Source organism: Lactuca saligna, chromosome 4 (assembly GCF_052625555.1).
Source record: "Lactuca saligna cultivar CGN05327 chromosome 4, ASM5262555v1, whole genome shotgun sequence".
Lineage (NCBI taxonomy): Eukaryota > Viridiplantae > Streptophyta > Magnoliopsida > Asterales > Asteraceae > Lactuca > Lactuca saligna.
In genome coordinates, this window is record NC_136420.1 from 204048952 (window position 1) to 204068302 (window position 19351).

The window sequence follows — 19351 nt, forward strand, 5'->3', positions numbered from 1 at the left end:
ACCTCGTGTGTTTACAAGTTCCGTATCAACTCTTAGCATCCAAACTGTCTCGTATCTCGTCCGGTGAGTTCATACCCCTACGGCTTTTTCACTGTTTTCAATGTTTTCAGGGGGGGAATACAAGCAAACTATAACTGTTTTCCAATCACAACATTAATGTGTTTCAAACAATATCTAACAAACCTATAAACTCTTTTACTCCTTATGTATTATGCTGAGCATAAGGAATGACTATTCGATTTCAACTAAATGGATTTTAGTTAAGGAAACAATCAAACTAATGAAATTATTATGGGAATAATTTGGGGGTCTTTACTATTCTTTCTATCGTATACTGATGTCTATATCAAGTTATTAGATAAACTATGTCTGATTCAGTTTATCTCCGTATCATTTTAATGTATTGTCAGATAATTTCATGTATGTATCTATACTTTACTGTACTATGTTTCATAATCTTCTGTATATCGATATCTTACAAGAACCCTGTGAATAGTTTAGTACTAGTTTGTGAGATAGTCACTACCCTTTATGGATGATCAGTAAATCCTCCCCGGAAGTGTAACCAGAGTCTCCTGGAGGGAGAGCGCGAAATTTGTGAATAGATCTATTCGGGACTGACAATCCCACACCTTAACTGCTAGCTATGGTTAGGCGGGCACGCCTAGGGTGACAAATTTCTGGATATCGTTTCGACGTCTGACAAACGTCAAGGAGGTCACGTTGTCGTATTAGTATGGTTACCCGACTCACAATATGTATTAATACAAGCTTATTCACAGTTTGGGTTTAGAATCTATATTTCGTTCGGGATAGTAATCCCATGGTTTTGCATCTATATTTTATATCTCTTTCGGGATTGTGATTCCATGATATTGTTTCTAGATCTCTTTCGGGATAGTGATCCCATGGTATTATCAAACTATTTTATATCGATGTCCTATACGGGATAGTGATCCCATGGTTTATTCCTATATCTCTTTCGGGATAGTGATCCCATGGTATTAACCTAACTATTTTATATCTAGTTCGGGATAGTGATCCCATGGTTTTGTATTCACAGCTTGTACGGGATGTCGTTCCCCATGGTCTTTAACTATATCTTACGGGATAGTGATCCCATGGTTTTGTATCTATAACTTATACGGGATAGTGATCCTATGGCTTTCTAAATCTATATCTTATACGGGATAGTGATCCCATGGTTTTCTAAATCTGTATCTTATTCGGGATAATGATCCCATGATTTCAATCTACATTTACATATATATATATATATATATATATATATATATATATATATATATATATATATATATATATATATATATATATATACACACATCAACTTATCTCGTGTTTAGTCCGGGATAATAGTCCCATGATTCTTAAACCTGTACTTTCAGATGTGTCAAACTATCTTATATGTCTTTCGGGATAGTGATCCCAAGATTTTCATTATATAGTTTTGGATGTTAAACTATACTTTGTGTTATACAACCGATCTTATAATTAGGAAAATATGGGATTTTCCTGGGGTAGAATACAATACATAATCGAATTGATAACACATGATAACTAAACCAACTTCACATAAGAAAATATGGGATTTTCTTGGATAACAAACTTTTTCGGAAATTAAAGGAAACCGATACATTTTCATAAAACAAAACCGCTTATGAACTCACCAGCTTTATGCTGATTTTCAAACCGCTTGTATTCTCAGGTCCAAGTTAGACAGGTACCCGATGATCTTTTTTGGTGAAGACGGAGTGCGTGGAAGACTCGTCTCAACTTTTGTTAATATGATGCATATGTATATATTGTATAACTTTACTTTTGAACAAATGTAAACTTTCATATATATGTAATGTAATGTTTGTTTACTGTGATTACTATATACATTGGATTTGATACACAACTTGGAGTCAACCCCGGGGACGTTTCCGCCTTTGGTTTTCGGGGTGTGACAGATTGGTATCAGAGCCCTTGTTTATAGTGAACAGAGTATACCAAACCTTACATGGTATAAAACTATAAACACTAAAGGGCCTCAGTGCTCTGAATTAAAAGTATCTTCAAAACTATAAGTATTTTCAAAAAAGTATACAAGTATACCGAACCGTCGGAATCCGTAACTTCAAGTAGAACAAAACATAAGTAAATGGGTGTTGTACACTGCGGTTTAACCTGGGCAGTTATGTAGTCGTGTCTAGGGTCAATATAGCCTGGCCAACTATATTCATTCGAGACACGGCCAACATGTGCTTGGGAGTGACTGTGGTACGCAGCATGCCTAAAACTTACCTAACATTCCAAACAACAAATCGTCGCTGCAGCGCAACCATGAAATACTATGGGAGTATTTCTCGAGCCAATCCTTCATAGAAAATCCTCGTATACGCGATGTTACTTGATCATTCCGCTAGCGATAAAATGTTCTGTCTTGATAACTCTTTCCTGCTTTATCGCTTAGTATGATGCTATATCTGTCTTGATGAGATATCCCCTGTTCCATATCTCTTGATTCAATTCAGAGGACTAATAATCCTCTCTTTCCTGATCTTTTAGATCAAGATGCCTCCGAGAAAGAGACCCAGCTCGAAGAACAACGATAATCCTCCTCCGCCACCATCTTCTCCTCAATTTGATCTCGCATCACTTCAAACAGTTCTGACTGCTGCAATGGTGGCAGCTATGTCTCAAATGAATCCTGGTGGCTCCGGAGGTGGTCCCGAACCACAAAACCCAGAAGGCAACCAGGAACACCGAAGTGGGGGTTCCTACAAAGACTTCATGAACGGAAAACCCACAACCTTTGATGGCACTGGAGGTGTCATTTCCCTGACTCGATGGTTCGAGAAAATCGAGTCAATCTTCGAAATATGTGCCTGTTCAGAGTCTGACAAAGTCAAGTTTGCCGCCTGCACCTTCCTTGATAAAGCCCTAACTTGGTGGAACGGCCGAGTCAAATCCTTAACCTTACCTGTAGCGAATGCCATGGGTTGGGAAGCTATGAAGGAGCTTCTGCTTGCAGAGTACTGCCCTCGGGGCGAAATTCAGAAACTAGAACACGAACTCTGGAACCTTAAGATGAAGGGTTCCAACATAGCAGCTTATACTTCCAGATTCGATGACCTGGCCTTACTCTGCCCGGGAATGGTTACCCCGGAGAGTAAAAAGATCGAGAGATTCATCTGGGGATTGACCCAGCCAACTAAAGGGAATGTCTTGGCTGCAAAGCCAGACACGTACGACAGCGCTAAATGCCTTGCGAAAATCTTGATCGATCACGAAGACAACTATGATGAGGAAACTACCACTCCTGAGTCGGACACAAGTGGAGGTGAAAGTAAAAAGAAATCTCGGAACAAGCGAAAGGCCCAGAGTACGAGAGGGTCTTCGAAGAAACAACAAACGATAGCAGTCCATGCTGCTACTAACCCTATTGTTGTCTCAGCTGTTGGATCTACAGCCCAAACTCCCACCAGTGGATACACTGGCAGTCTTACTTGGTGTGGTAAGTGCAACCACCATCACCGCATCACTGGTCCATGTCGCGAAAGGAGCTGCGACAACTGTAGCAAGAAGGGCCATCTATCTCGAACCTGCAGAAAACCGGTCAAGTCAACGAACCAATCATCGGGAGCAGGAATCAGTCCAGCCTGCTACAATTGTGGTGAAGCAGGGCACTTCAAAAGGAATTGCCCCAAGGCGACTACCACCACTGATCCTTCTGTCGCCGCAGGTATACTTCCCTTTGATAACTCTTATACCTGCAACTCTTTTCAATTCCCGTGTTTGGAGGGAAACCTGTTATCTATCAATTCGAACGTTTTCTAAGCTCAATTCCTCGTATGTGATCGAGATATGTGCATCATCGAGACGACTAACCAATGAGAATGAGAACGCTAACTTCGCGCCTATAGATTAAATCCTCGGTCCAGAGGACTAGTCTGTTCTATTCGGTTAAATGGGAAATCCTTCGCGAAAATACTTTGATGCTACGTTTAACATGGAATGACGGAGTCTCATTCATGTTGTTATCTTGGTTTCGAGAGGGTCGCCTGTCTATATCTTTTCCTCGACCTAACTCTCATGATCTACGACATCAACTTTCGTATTGTGTCATGCTTTAAAACCCAAGAGTTTTCCTGATACGAATTACCACGTTCCTCATTTCTGTGATCATTTGGAAACGAGAAGTTAGTAGCTCTTTCTACTAAAGGTCTGTCCCGAAGAGTTTCCGGGAATTTCATTCGAACGGCTAAAGTTTAGTTCCACGCCATACTTTTCAAAATCTTGTAAAGATTGGTTCTACAATCATCAGGGTTCAAATGCTCGTAGAACTTGTTAACATCTATCCAGTACATCATGTCTCGAATCCTTACGAACTCCTACACAACGAAACCCTAGTAATTCCTTGAGGAAACCGAAGTCGTCTAGGGTGGGAAACTCCATGAGAAAACCGATTGATAACATAGATTGAGAGAGAGTCAAGGTACAAAACAAGGACACGTCCCGATAGCGAGAATTCACTAAAACACCCAGTAGAGACCCGATTCCACTTGAGAGAGTGATGATCCGAGGTATCGAATCCATTCGAGTTTCATTTCAAACTCATGATCTATATCCTATTCTTTGAATTTCGGGACGAAATTTCCTCTAACGGGGGGATAATGTAACAACCCGAAATTTGTTCGTCGCCAAAACCCGTTTAACCCGGAAAGTCGCCGTTATCGGATTCGTTCCGTCTTCTCTTTGGAGTTAATTATATAAACTTATATGTTTATTTATTTCTAATGAGTGTCTAAATCACTCAGGAACTTATGTTATTAGCCCAAAAATCATTATTTCATAAGTTTTAAAAATGTTCCCGTCGAGTGATGGAAACTAAATCGGGTGCGACCAAAAGCCGCGTTTAACGTCGGTATCGGGTAGAATTCCACCGTGTGCAAATTTTAGGAACTATATGAACATGTTTCAGCTTTCATTTGAAGCTTTTCCTTCCCTCTCTACTCTCTCTCTAACCTCTCTCCAAAATCTAAAGATTAAGGGTCCAAAACTCAATTTTTAAGGCTTCAAATCCTTAAGGTACCTTCCTAGCCTTAATCTATAGCATGTTTAGCTTCCAAACTAGACACTTAATCATGAAATTGGACAATATATATGAGGTTACGGCCTAAGAAGGTGCTTAGGCCGTAAACACCAAAAATGATGGGTTTTGAGCCCTTAAACCCCTCCTTGACTAGTTTGGACTTTACATATGACTATGGTACTTCAAGATATGGAATCTAAACATGTAAAACATAATTTTTGTGATGTTTGAAGGAGTTTACGGCCAAGGATCATTCTTGGGCCGTAAACTCATATAATTAGGGTTTTCATGCCCTTAAACCCTTCCAAATCACTTCTATGGCTTAGATATGAATTATAGGACCTTGATTCTAGCATTTTGACACTTGAAACATGAATTTTGGGGGATTTAGATGAGTTTACGGCCAAGGAGAGTTCTTGGGCCGTAAACTCCCCAAAACTTGGCATAAATCCAATTCTAAGGTGTTAGAAAGCCATCCAACACCACCAAAAGCCTTGGAATATATCAAGGGACCAACCAAAAATACTTTAAGGACCTTAAACACATCATTCATGGGATTTCTAAGAGTTTACGGCCAAGGCTTGTTCTTGGGCCGTAAACTCCAAAATCTTTGGTGTTAGAATGCAAACTAGACACCCCTAAGGCCCTTAGATGAATTTTAGAAGTCCTTTCATGCAAGTTCTAGACCTTGAAACACCTTGGAGCACCATGTATTAGAGTTTACGGCCATGAAGGGGGTTTCATGGGCCGTAAACTCCACAAACACCCCAAAAGTCCCTTGCAAACTCATGTTAGGCCTTGGATTAATTCTACCAATCACATGTGATTTGTTCTAGCAGCATTTAACAATATTTTCTTGGAAAAATAGGGGTTTACAGCCATGGAGCTAAGCTAGGCCGTAAACTCCCATAAAAGGGATCTATTTGATGTTTAGTAATCATTCCAAGTCCTAAACCAAGTCTAGAAATTATCCCCTAAGTGTTGGAAGTCAAATCTGCACCATAAACCACCCATCATGAGTTTACGGCCGTAAACTCATGGGGATGGGTGTTTAGGCCGTAAACTCCCATAAGGGGAGTGTTCCTTTGATGTCCCAACTCATTTCCCAACTCCCTTGTGTCACTCATGTCCTTAAACGCCACCCGGGTCACTCCAAACACTTGTATCGAAGTGTTATCGCGACTTGAAGCAAGTGTCCCTATCATATGAATAAACTAAGTCCTAATTAGATACAAATGTGTATCTTTACATCATAATTAGGAACCTCGTGTGTTTACAAGTTCCGGAGCAACTCTTAGCATCCAAACTGTCTCGTATCTCGTCCGGTGAGTTCATACCCCTACGGCTTTTTCACTGTTTTCAATGTTTTCAGGGGGGGAATACAAGCAAACTATAACTGTTTTCCAATCACAACATTAATGTGTTTCAAACAATATCTGACAAACCTATAAACTCTTTTACTCCTTATGTATTATGCTGAGCATAAGGAATGACTATTCGATTTCAACTAAATGGATTTTAGTTAAGGAAACAATCAAACTAATCAAATTATTATGGGAATAAATTGGGGGTCTTTACTATTCTTTCTATCGTATACTGATGTCTATACAAAGTTATTAGATAAACTATGTCTGATTCACTTTATCTCCGTATCATTTTAATGTATTGTCAGACAATTTCATGTATGTATCTATACTTTACTGTACTATGTTTCATAATCTTCTGTATATCGATATCTTACAAGAACCCTGTGAATAGTTTAGTACTAGTTTGTGAGATAGTCACTACCCTTTATGGATGATCAGTAAATCCTCCCCGGAAGTGTAACCAGAGTCTCCTGGAGGGAGAGCGCAGAATTTGTGAATAGATCTATTCGGGACTGACAATCCCACACCTTAACTGCTAGCTACAGTTAGGCGGGCACGCCTAGGGTGACAAATTTCTGGATATCGTTCCGACATCTGACAAATGTCAAGGGGGTCACGTTGTCGTATTAGTATGGTTACCCGACTCACAATATGTATTAATACCAGCTTATTCACAGTTTGGGTTTAGAACCTATATTTCGTTCGGGATAGTAATCCCATGGTTTTGCATCTATATTTTATATCTCTTTCGGTATTGTGATCCCATGATATTGTTTCTATATCTCTTTCGGGATAGTGATCCCATGGTATTATCAAACTATTTTATATCGATGTCCTATACGGGATAGTGATCCCATGGTTTATTCCTATATCTCTTTCGGGATAGTGATCCCATGGTATTAACCTAACTATTTTATATCTAGTTCGGGATAGTGATCCCATGGTTTTGTATTCACAGCTTGTACGGGATGTCTTTCCCCATGGTCTTTAACTATATCTTACGGGATAGTGATCCCATGGTTTTGTATCTATAACTTATACGGGATAGTGATCCTATGGCTTTCTAAATCTATATCTTATACGGGATAGTGATCCCATGGTTTTCTAAATCTGTATCTTATTCGGGATAGTGATCCCATGATTTAAATCTACATTTACATATATATACATCAACTTATCTCGTGTTTAGTCCGGGATAATAGTCCCATGATTCTTAAACCTGTACTTTCAGATGTGTCAAACTATCTTATATGTCTTTTGGGATAGTGATCCCAAGATTTTCATTATATAGTTTTGGATGTTAAACTATACTTTGTGTTATACAACCGATCTTATAATTAGGAAAATATGGGATTTTCCTGGGGTAGAATATAATACATAATCGAATTGATAACACATGATAACTAAACCAACTTCACATAATAAAATATGGGATTTTCTTGGATAACAAACCTTTTCGAAAATTAAAGGAAACCGATACATTTTCATAAAACAAAACCGCTTATGAACTCACCAGCTTTATGCTGATTTTCAAACCGCTTGTATTCTCAGGTCCAAGTTAGACAGGTACCCGATGATCTTTTTTGGTCAAGACGGAGTGCGTGGAAGACTCGTCTCAACTTTTGTTAATATGATGCATATGTATATCTTGTATAACTTAACTTTTGAACAAATGTAAACTTTCATATATATGTAATGTAATGTTTGTTTATTGTGATTACTATGTACATTGGATTTGATACACAACATGGAGTCAACCCCGGGGACGTTTCCGCCTTTGGTTTTCGGGGTGTGACAAGTACTGATAGGGCCCCGCGGGATTTTGATAAAGTAGGTTTATAAGAAATTATTTTCCTACTTTCTTTCTGTCAGTCATATGTTGTCTCTTTTACGCGATTGGAACATATCCGACCCGAAATGCAACATATGCAACTCCATCTCTATGCACCTTCTTATCTATGCAATTCTTTATGTCCATTAGCTATATGTTTTCCCCTATGTGTTATCAGAAGATCTGGCCTGGGACACATCATATGCACTCTACTATCTCTCTAATACTCTATCTATGTTAGTCAGATGTTGTTCCCTCTGCGTGATTAGAATACTTCTGACCTGTGATACAACATATGCATTTCTATATCTTACTTCTCTCTTAATGATTGAATACTCACCTAAAGTAAGGAAATCTTTGGAAGTTTTTGATTATCGGGGTATATCGGGAAGTGGGGTAGACTTTCTAGTACATCTAAAATTGAACCATTTAATAGGCTATCTCTACATTTCGTTGCTAAATTTAAGTGGCCAACAATACCCCTGGTCGTCGTCAGCTAAATGGTCTATATATGAATATAGGTGCAAAAGTCTTGACACGTATATTTCATCCAAAAATTGGAAAAAAAATCCTTTGTGTTTAATTGAATCACAATACCGGTGATTGACCAGATCAAAACATGCATGTGTGTCTTGATAACTGATATTGAATTACTTGATAAATTTGATCCCAAATGTGTTTTTTTTTTTTGTTAAATTTCTTCATTGTTTTCCTCTATGCACAAATTTAGCGGGGAGAATTAAAAAATTAAAATTCAAACAAAAATCATAAAGTTAAAAAAATCTAAAAATATGTTTATTTCTGTTTTTATTTCTTTTTCAGAAAAATTAAAAATCCAAAAATGTTTTTGTTTTACTTTTGATTGTATTTTATTTTTTATTTTTACTTCTTAGTGATTTCTATTGTGTGTTAAATTTTCTTTTAGTTTTGTTTTTATCTCCAATTCTTTTTGTCTTGAAAAGCGAATTCAAAAATAAGAGACTCAAAGGAAGAAGAGACTCAAGGAGACTGCAATTTCACACAGATACTACAAGAAGTCTTCATCTGACCCAAGGTTGGGTCTTTAAACCACTATGGTGAGAAGGGTTTTTCATATCTTTGTGATTCACACGGACTTTTTAGTCATTTCTTACTTTCCAAGGGGCAACAATGTGATGGGTTTTACACACAAGAACTTTCCTATGTGCTCATTCAAACCCTAATGCTTGGATCTAGGTTTCTCTATTGTACATGTATTGTATCCAAGACTTAAAAACCCTAATATAGCATACATATTTCGAAAATATCAAGATACACCAGATCTAGATGTTTACCTCTTCAAAATCTTGGATCTTCTTCTTCTTGGAACTTAGAGTCACAAATGTAACTCCTTTAATGGATTACAAACACCACACAAGCAAGTAGGCAATATGAGAGAGAGAGAGAGAGAGAATAGATGCTAAAATCGGCCCTAGGGTTTCTCATGGAATCAAGTGGCCGAAAATTACATGTAGGGTCTCTATTTATACTGTAGGCTGCTAGGGTTTCAGTCAAAACCGTAATAGAAAACTTCATCACCAAGCAGCCCATGGAACCTTCTGGAATAAGACCTATGGACGAAATTATGATGGTCCTTCATCAGAATTTTGTTCACACTTTAATCCATTAGGTTTCGCTAGCTCAAAAACCAACTATCATATATTTGATAGTTTAAACCCCTATATATAATTAATCTCTTTTAGCCACCAAATTAATTCCTAATTGATTTATGACTAGTATTAATTAAATAATATGATTTCCATTGTAATATATTTATCATAAATATATTAATAAATACTAATTTCCTTTCTCTCCATAAGTTACCATGTCAAGTTGCTTTGGTGAGGGCAACCTAAAAGGACCATGCACAACCGGGTCAAGTACATACCAAATATAGTTACGGGCATAAACACTAATCCAACAGTCTCCCACATGGATAAATCCGATAACTATATCTCACATATGACTTCAGGATCTAGTTACCAATCGTAGCTCTTATACAGTGTTGTCAACTCTGATAAAAACTCTTGTCCTTTAGATAAGGGATCGTATAATGCTCTATTCTAGACATCATGCTGACAAACACATGGAACATAGTCATACTTATTGTTCAGCATATTTTTCATCTATCTTGGATTTGTTTGACATAGAACTTAGTTGAACACATCAACTTTGTCCTGACCGAGCTCGACACATACGTCAAACGAAATCATCAAGTGGCAAAATATCGCTTTTATCCACTTGGAATAAAAGGAACATATAAACTTCGACTCATATGTTTTTATTAGTCACTGGGTAAATCATACACAACAATACGTTTTGTAACATCAATTTACTGATGCGTTTACACATTATCAATGCACAACCAACCAACAAATAATAAGGATATCTCTAAGTTTAAAGATTATATGATATTATCGTCTTGCGATCACTGGTGATAAATTCCATGAAGTGATACCAGCAAGTGCAGGTTTATTCCAATGCTTAAATCACAATTCATAAGCACTCATGAACTTTGCAGCAAATCTTTGCCATGCCTAAAACCTTTTAGACAATCTACAAACAAATACATAAGAATCTTCTTTCATATCTACTTCCAACATATGATCGACTGTGGACTGTTTGAATTTATCTTATTATTCAGGAAGTCAAAACATGAAAAATTGTAACAATAGATAAACAATCGACACAAGATAGTAGCTTTACTCATAAACACTACACCTTATTTATTCATCAAATGTTGTCACACCCCCGAACCAGACGGCGGAAACGTCCTAGGGCTCGTGTGACTTTAATTAAATATCATCACAAGGAATATACATGAATCATAACATAAACATCACCATGCATCAATATATTACAACGGGAATTGTTAACATCAAGTACATTGTTTTAACATTACACATTCATAACAAAAATTGCTTGAGTGCTTCTAACAACATAACATCTAACATTACTTCATATTACTCTTCTACTTACCTGTTACCTGAGAATACAAGTTATTTTGGAAAAACGTCAACATATGAAATGTTGGTGAGTTCATAAGCAATGTTGTGGTAAAATCATTTGTATAGTTTGTAATACCCAGAAAATCCGATATTTTCTTAAAAGACTTTTGTTTATCAAAGTGTGAACATCCATAAGTTAATGCATGAGTGATTTCAAAAACATATATATAAAGGGTATTTTGTATAAGAGTTATAAAGTTTCGAGCAAGTAGTATTGAATTTCGCGGAAAACCTGATGTTTTCCGATGTTGAAATGTATTCGTAATTAATGATTTTTGTATTGTCTTGACGAATGTATCTTAATTAATCCATGTTGTATATCGTCCTAATTTTGTCTACTTTGAAATCCCGTAAGCCTTAGTGAACGAAGAGAAGGGGAGCATTAGGTCTCACTACTATCATAGGCGCCTTAGGCTGACGTGGATGCGGAAGAGACGATGGTCCAACTCGCATTTGATTACTGTGACCTTACTAGCTTTTCTAATGGGACACTTTGGCCCACTAGCACATAAAAGCTATTGAAAGACCTTTTATAAAATATTGGGTCATTGAAGGCTCAATAACATATAAGTGTTATCCCTTTGGGCCTATATATCATGTTTGTGGGCTTGCAATGGCCAACAAGCATCATTTGAAACTCATAAGCCCAAAGTTTGTAGATTTACTCATTATAGTCATCACATATCTATTAAAGAGTTTTGATTTAATGATTTTTGTTTTGTATTGATTCGAGACCGAATCAATTTCCTTTATAACGATATTTGGTGTTGATTGTGTATTCGTTTTCCGTTTTGTCGGTTGTCATGGATCTTGTATTCTGTCTTAATGAATTAATTTGTTTAAAAGTAGGATTTGACCTTTTCAACTACCTTTCTTTTATAAAAATAACACTTTTAGTCCTTAATATAAAAGAATTTCATTTTTAGTCCTTTAAAACATTTTCTTGACACTTTTGTATCATAAACTTGTTGAAAAGATAGTTTTAACCCAAAATTTATTTTGTAAACAGATTTAGCCCTTCCATAATGGAACTTCTCGGTTAGAACCCCATATTTCGCAACTTTTACAGTTTTGGCCCAAAATATAAAAAGATTACATTTTTGATCCTTTTTGGAATTGAAAAGCATTTTTGACCTTTGAAATAGTTTTATTTCACTTCTTATCCCCTATTTTATAGAATGTTACATTTTAGCCCCTTTAAACTTCAAATTTCTCAATTATGGGCTTATTGGGCCAAAAAGCCCAAATTTAGCCCATTAAGCTAAATTTTAGCATTTCAAGTCCTTTGAAAATTCTAATATTCAGAAAAATGATTATAGAAACTGTTTTGACTCTTTTGACCCTCAAGAAACCGTGACTTGATAGTTTTTAACTCAAGTTTTGTATTTTTGAGAATTTAAGACCTAAAATGGGTTTTATGTTAGAATATGTTTCTCATAACCTTGTAAGCTATTTTTCTTGACTTGTTTAGTGTAAAATAACTTAGATTATATTTGTTTCCTTTCTCAAGTCATAGATCTAGAGTTAACCCCCGTTTTGGTTACATATTTATCACAAAAACACATAAAATCACACACATACATGCATAAAATCACACATGGCATACACTTACACATAGATCTACACATTTTATTGTATTCTCCCCCATAAAAAAATGTAAAACCGAAAAGAGAGGAGTATGAAGCTCACCTTGAGTTGTAGTTTTGGTTTTGAGGAGAGAAAAGAAGAAAATTTCGGTTTTGAAAATACATCGCTCACTACGAGGCTCTTGCTTGTCGTAAGTCTCTCATCTTACAAAAACCTTGCAACCCTAAACCTTGATATATGCCAATGAGGGAGCTTTCCCTGTGCACATCTCGTGAGGTGTTTTGGCAACCTTCTTTATGGTAACTAGGTTAAGAATCTGCACGACAGTCTCTAAGGCATACCCCCAGTAAGATATTGGTAGAGAAGCCTGACTCATCATAGAACGAACCATGTTCAAAAAGGTTCAATTAAGTCTCTCAGCCACACCATTCAATTATGGCATCCTCGAAGGCATCAATTGCGAAACAATTCTGCATTCTTTTAGATAGTCATGAAACTCAAGACATAGGTACTTTCCTCCTCGACCAGATCGAAGCATCTTGATTTTCCCGCCCAACTGATTCTCCACTTTATTCATAAACTCTTTGAACTTTTCAAAGGTTTCTGACTTGTGCTTGATTAAGTAGATATATTCGTATTTGCTATAATCATTCGTAAAAGTCATGTAGAAGCGGCAAGCATCTCATGTGGTGGATCTAAATGGCCTACATACATTTGTATGTATGAGATCCAATAGACCCTCACCCCTTGCACAAGTTCCAGTTTGGTGACTTAGTCATCTTCCCAAGTAAACAAGACTCACATGTGTCATCATACCAAAGGTCGAATGACTCCAACACTCCATCCTTTTGGAGTTGGGCTATGCGTTTCTTGTTGACATGGCCAAGGCGACATTTCCACAAGCATGCTTTGTCCAAACTATTGGATGAACGATATTCAACATATCATTTCCTAAGTTGTCTACAACCAACACAGATTCATATATTCCATTATAAGGTAGTGCATTAAAATAGAAAACACCATCAAGATAAACATTAATAGAACCATTACTATTATCAAATGAATATTGAAACCCTTGTCTATATCTTCCATGAAAAGAAATGATGTTCCTTGCCATATCTGATGAATAGACACAATTATTTAAATCTAACCCTAACCCATTACTCAACACTAAGGAATACACTCCGATCTTTGTAATTGGCGACGATCTTGTGTTTCCCATGACCAAGTTTATCGTTCCATGTCCCATTTCCCTACCTTCTCTTAGGCCCTGCAAATCAGAAAAAATGTTGAAACCACATCTAGTATCAAGAACCCATGAAGTAGACAGTGATGAGTTATTAGATTTAATTGAATACATACCTGCAAAGGTGGGCTTTATCTTCCCTTACTTAATATCATGCAGATATTTAGGGAAGCTTCGCTTCCAGTGGGCCTTCTCATGGTAGCAAAAGCACTTTGCATCCTTAGGGACATAATATGGTTTAGTAGAACCAACTTTTTTCCAACTAGAAGAGGAACCATCTTGGGACTTTACGTTTTGGTGGCTCTTAGAAGAAGCCTTCATCTTCTTACCCTTTCTTTGCCCAATTGCCAATACAGGGGCCGAATCAGTAGGAGTTAATGCAACAGATTTATCCTTGAGGTTACACTCAGCAATCCTTAACAACCTTTGAAGCTTGCTCAAAGTGACCTCTTCTTTGTTCATGTGGTAGGTCATTCTGAACTAGTTGTAGGATGGAGGCAAGGAGTGGAAGATGATGTCGATAGCCAATCCTCATCAAAGTTAACATTTAAATTTAGAAGACGATCAACATACCTTTGCATCTTCTGCACATGCGAGGTTAGGGATTCTCCACTTCCTATCCTAGCGGTGATCATGTTAGTAATGATATCATAGCGCTCTTGCCTCGCGCTTTGGTGATACCTATCCCTTAACTCTTGATGCATCTCGAATGGATACATGTCCACATAGGACTTTTGGAGTTTTGCATTCATAGTCGTCAGCATGATGCAATGAACCTTCGTAGCATCACATTCATGTGCCTCAAAGGCAACGATTTCTTCAGTAGTGGCAGTTTTTGGATTGATCCTTTCAAACTTCGCGTCGAGGACATATTCTTTGTTCGCATAGCGAGTGATCATTCGAATGTTTAGGATCCACTCATTGAAGTTTTTGCCATTAAAGATCACTTTCCCACATAAACCCACGAGTGAGAATCCACTAGAAGCTACATGAGTATTGTTGTTGCTTGCGTTAGACATCTGAAAATAGAAAAAGGACAAGTTTGATTAGAATGAATCCCCAATTAATTGTCCAAATGAGAAATTAGAGCTAGGATCCAACAACATTATTTGCAACTTAGAAAAGTGATGTTATAATCTAAAAGCAAATAATTTGAAGGTAAGTGAATGACAATTCACTAATTTTCCACCATGAAAAACAAAAGAAGGTTTAGTTTTAGATGCTTTGAAAACTCCTAGATCTTTGAGATTCATTGAACCTTTCAATGGCATGTTTAAATCTTGATATGCCCTTCAATTTTGTGACTGGGATACCGAGGATCACAAACAAGGTGTGAATAACCATGTGAATCATCATGGTGCAGTCAATGTCACTATCACCTAATCAATGTGTCGGTTAGCCATGCAAAGTCCATTGATCTATGATAAACATCAAGCCACCCTTCGCCACCAAAGTCAATCCCAAATTAGTGTGTCGGTTAACCACATACGCTCCACTAACGTTTGGCAAGGTTATGAAGTGTAATTCCATGGAATAGCATCATTTTCACATTTTACCCTAAAGTAACTAAGATTGGGAATTTGAAAAACATTTAGTTACTTGTAATATTCATTATACTTATAACGAAGAATTAAATGCCCTATCTTATCCGTTCGGCTAACGACCCTTCATCAATCAAGGAAGTAGTGGGTGAGAGTGGACACCCATTAAGCACCATTTTATAAGCAACAACCTTATACCCCCCCTTATTGACCGGTTTCGTGAATGAGGCCTACTAGCAATAAGAGTTGCTTATTCTTTTATATATATATATATATATATATATATATATATATATATATATATATATATATATATATATATTAATCTTATAATAAATATAGTATAAGGGTGTATTTTAAACTTGTAAAACTCTAAAGGTTAGAAATTTAAATAATTCTAAATGAAACTTTTAATCAAAATTTTTAATTCCAAAATTTGAAGTCAAGTTTTTGAACATTTCGAAACATAAAGGATCAAATAACAAATAATATAAATTAAACAATTAACTTTGTGATTATCTATATTTGACATAATCCAATTTCATGCAAGATAATAGATCAATTAATTCAAATAATCAAATTTTATCATATAAGGAATTTATTATTTAACTAATTGGTAATTATCTTTTGTTTTGGTAAGGATAATCTCATAATAATAATAAATTTCAGATTTTATCCTACAAAAATAATTTTGGCAATTCTCCTTCAGAAAAAAACCATAAAACCCAAAAATCTTTCTGTCTGACAGCTAAACTCATCAAGTCCACATTGGAACTCATCGAGTTCAACCTACTCGTCGAGTTCCTCATGAAACTCATCGAGTTCATCAGGCAGTTAGCAAGAAAAATGATTTTTAAAGCTTCAACAAATAAACAAGGCATCAGTACAATAGAAACCAAACATAACTCTAATACCACTGATGGGTTTTACACACAAGAACTTTCCTATGTTCTCATGCAAACCCTAATTCTTGGATATAGGTTTCTATATTGTACATGTATTGTATCCAAGACTTAAAAACCCTAATATAGAATACATATTTTGAGAATATCAAGATACACCAGATCTAGATGTTTACCTCTTCAAAATATTGGGTCTTCTTCTTGGAGCTTAGAGTCACAGGTGTAACTCCTCTAATGGCTTACAAACACCACACGAGCAAGGAGGCAATATGAGAGAGGGAAGAGATGCTAAAATCATCCGTAGGGTTTCCCTTGGAATCAAGTGGCTGAAAATTGCATGTAGGGGTATCTATTTATACTCTAGGCTGCTAGAGTTTTAGTCAAAACCCTAATGGACAGCTTAATCAACAAGCAACCCATGGAACCTTTTGGAATAAGGCCTATGGACGAAATTATGATGGACCTTCATCATAATTTCGTTCACCCTTTAATCCATTTGGTTTCCCTAGCCCAAAAACCAACTATCATACATTTGGAAGTTTAAGCCCTCATATTTAATTAATTTCTTTTAGGCACCTAATTAATTCCTAATTAATTTATGACTAATATTAATTGAATAATATGATTTCCCATTTAATATATTAATCATAAATATATTAATAAATCATAATTTTCTTTCTCTCCATGAAATTACCTTGTCAAGTTGCTTTGGTGAAGGCAACCCAAAAGGACTAAGCACAACTGTGTCGAGTGCATACCAAATATAGTTATGGGCTTAGACACTAATCCAACATAATGATGATTGAAAAATTCTCACTCGAAGGAACAAGCAGTGAAGATTATTTTTCAACATTCAATCTTTCAACCGAGAAGCAAGGTGAAGTTGTACTTGAAATTATGTGGCATATTGCATTGATGCCTCCTCAATCAATTTGCTGCTATCTATGAACCTGCTGAACTGATCCGATAGAATCGGTCTCTTTGTTATTCTCTATGAAGATTGTCAAGCTGAAAGATTTTCAAGAATCCTTACAAGAAGCCTCCACACCCAAAGTGCGTTCAAAGTCAAATTTTTGAAGAAAATCCCAACTGTTCAAGATGAAGTCATTCATATAGAAGATTCATATGTTCATCTCGAAGTTATGAAGAAATAGAAGAAACGCTGAAGCCAAGCAGAAAGTGAAAATTAAAAAGAAAAGCAAGGTACAAACCCAGGGGGAGCTTGTTAGGTCATAAGAAAAGAAATCCATAAACCAAGGGGGAGATTGTTGGGTCTAAATTTATGGTTTATACTTTGCTTTTCTAGGCATTTTAGTTTTTGGTATATAACCGAAAATAATCTTGGGTGTAATTGTAGTTTGGACGAAAATCACATGTGATTTCGGTCCTGCCTTTGGGTTTTGGGCTTGGTTTTTGTCCATAAGCATAAATAGTGTGTTATTGGGCATGTTTGGTGGGTAACTAAGGAGTAGAAAATGTGAAAGGGGATGCTATTGTTATACTTGGTGTTCTAGAGAGAAATAGAGAGAGAACGTGTGTATGTGAATCTTGTGTACTGGATCATCATTCAATATTCATTGTGAGCATTGAAGATTCATCATGTACTTCTTCTTCTTCTTCTTCTTCTTTTTCTTCATCTTCTTCTTCTATATTTTATCTTGCATCATCCACATGATTGTGATTCCGCACCATCAAGTGAATCTGACTGAAACATGGAAGCGATTTACGGACTTACAGTTTTCTGACCGAGATGTCTTAATTACTTCTAGATTTTGGAAGAGCTTTCATGACGATTTGGGTACTCGTCTGCATTTCAGAATGGCCTTTCACCTAAATACGGATGGTAAGAGCAAACAGACCATCCAGTCAATGGAGGACATGTTACGAGCATGTGTTTTAGATTTTGGTTGTAAGTGGGATAAGTATCTTCCGTTAACAGAATACTCATATAACAATAGCTACCATGCCAATATTAATTGACCACCTTTTGAGATGCTCTATGCGAGGATATGCATGACCCCGATATGTTAGAGCGTGGTCGGTCAGTGAGTTATGGGGAGTACGAAAGTGGTACTCAAGATGACCGAGATGATTTAGCAAGTTCGTAGTAGACCTTAGATCAGTCATATTCAGCAGAAAAGCTATGCGGAAAAGCGCCAATCAGACTTGGAGTTTCAAGTTAGGGATATATTTCTCTTTAAGGTGTCACCTTTGAAAGGTGTCTTCTGATTCAGGAAGCGAGATAAGTTGAACCCTAGTTGTATCGGTCCTTTCATGGTTATAGTCTGCATAGGAAGAGTGGCATAACGACTGGACTTTCCGGAGGAGCTTAGTTAGATTCACAGGACATTTCATGTCCATAAGTTGCGAAAATCTTTGGCTGAAGCTTCTGCAGTAGTTCCAATGGAGAACATTCATGTGGATGACTGCATAGACTACATTGAGAAACATATATCGATCTATGACAGGAAGACGAAAACCTTGCGGAATAAGGAGTTCGATCCGGTTAAGGTGCAAAAACAACACCGCAAGGGCTCAGAGTGGACATAGGAGCCAGAGGATGAGATGAGGGAGCATTTCTTAGAGTTATTTGGAGTAGATGACTTCATTGACAAAATTTGATTCAAGTGGGGGAGAATTGTAACATCTATGTTTTATGTTTTTGGTGTTGGGTTTTGAGCAATCTAACACTTCCTAAGTGTGCATGCAACCCTAATAAACCTTGGATCTATGTTTGTCTAAATACATGCAAA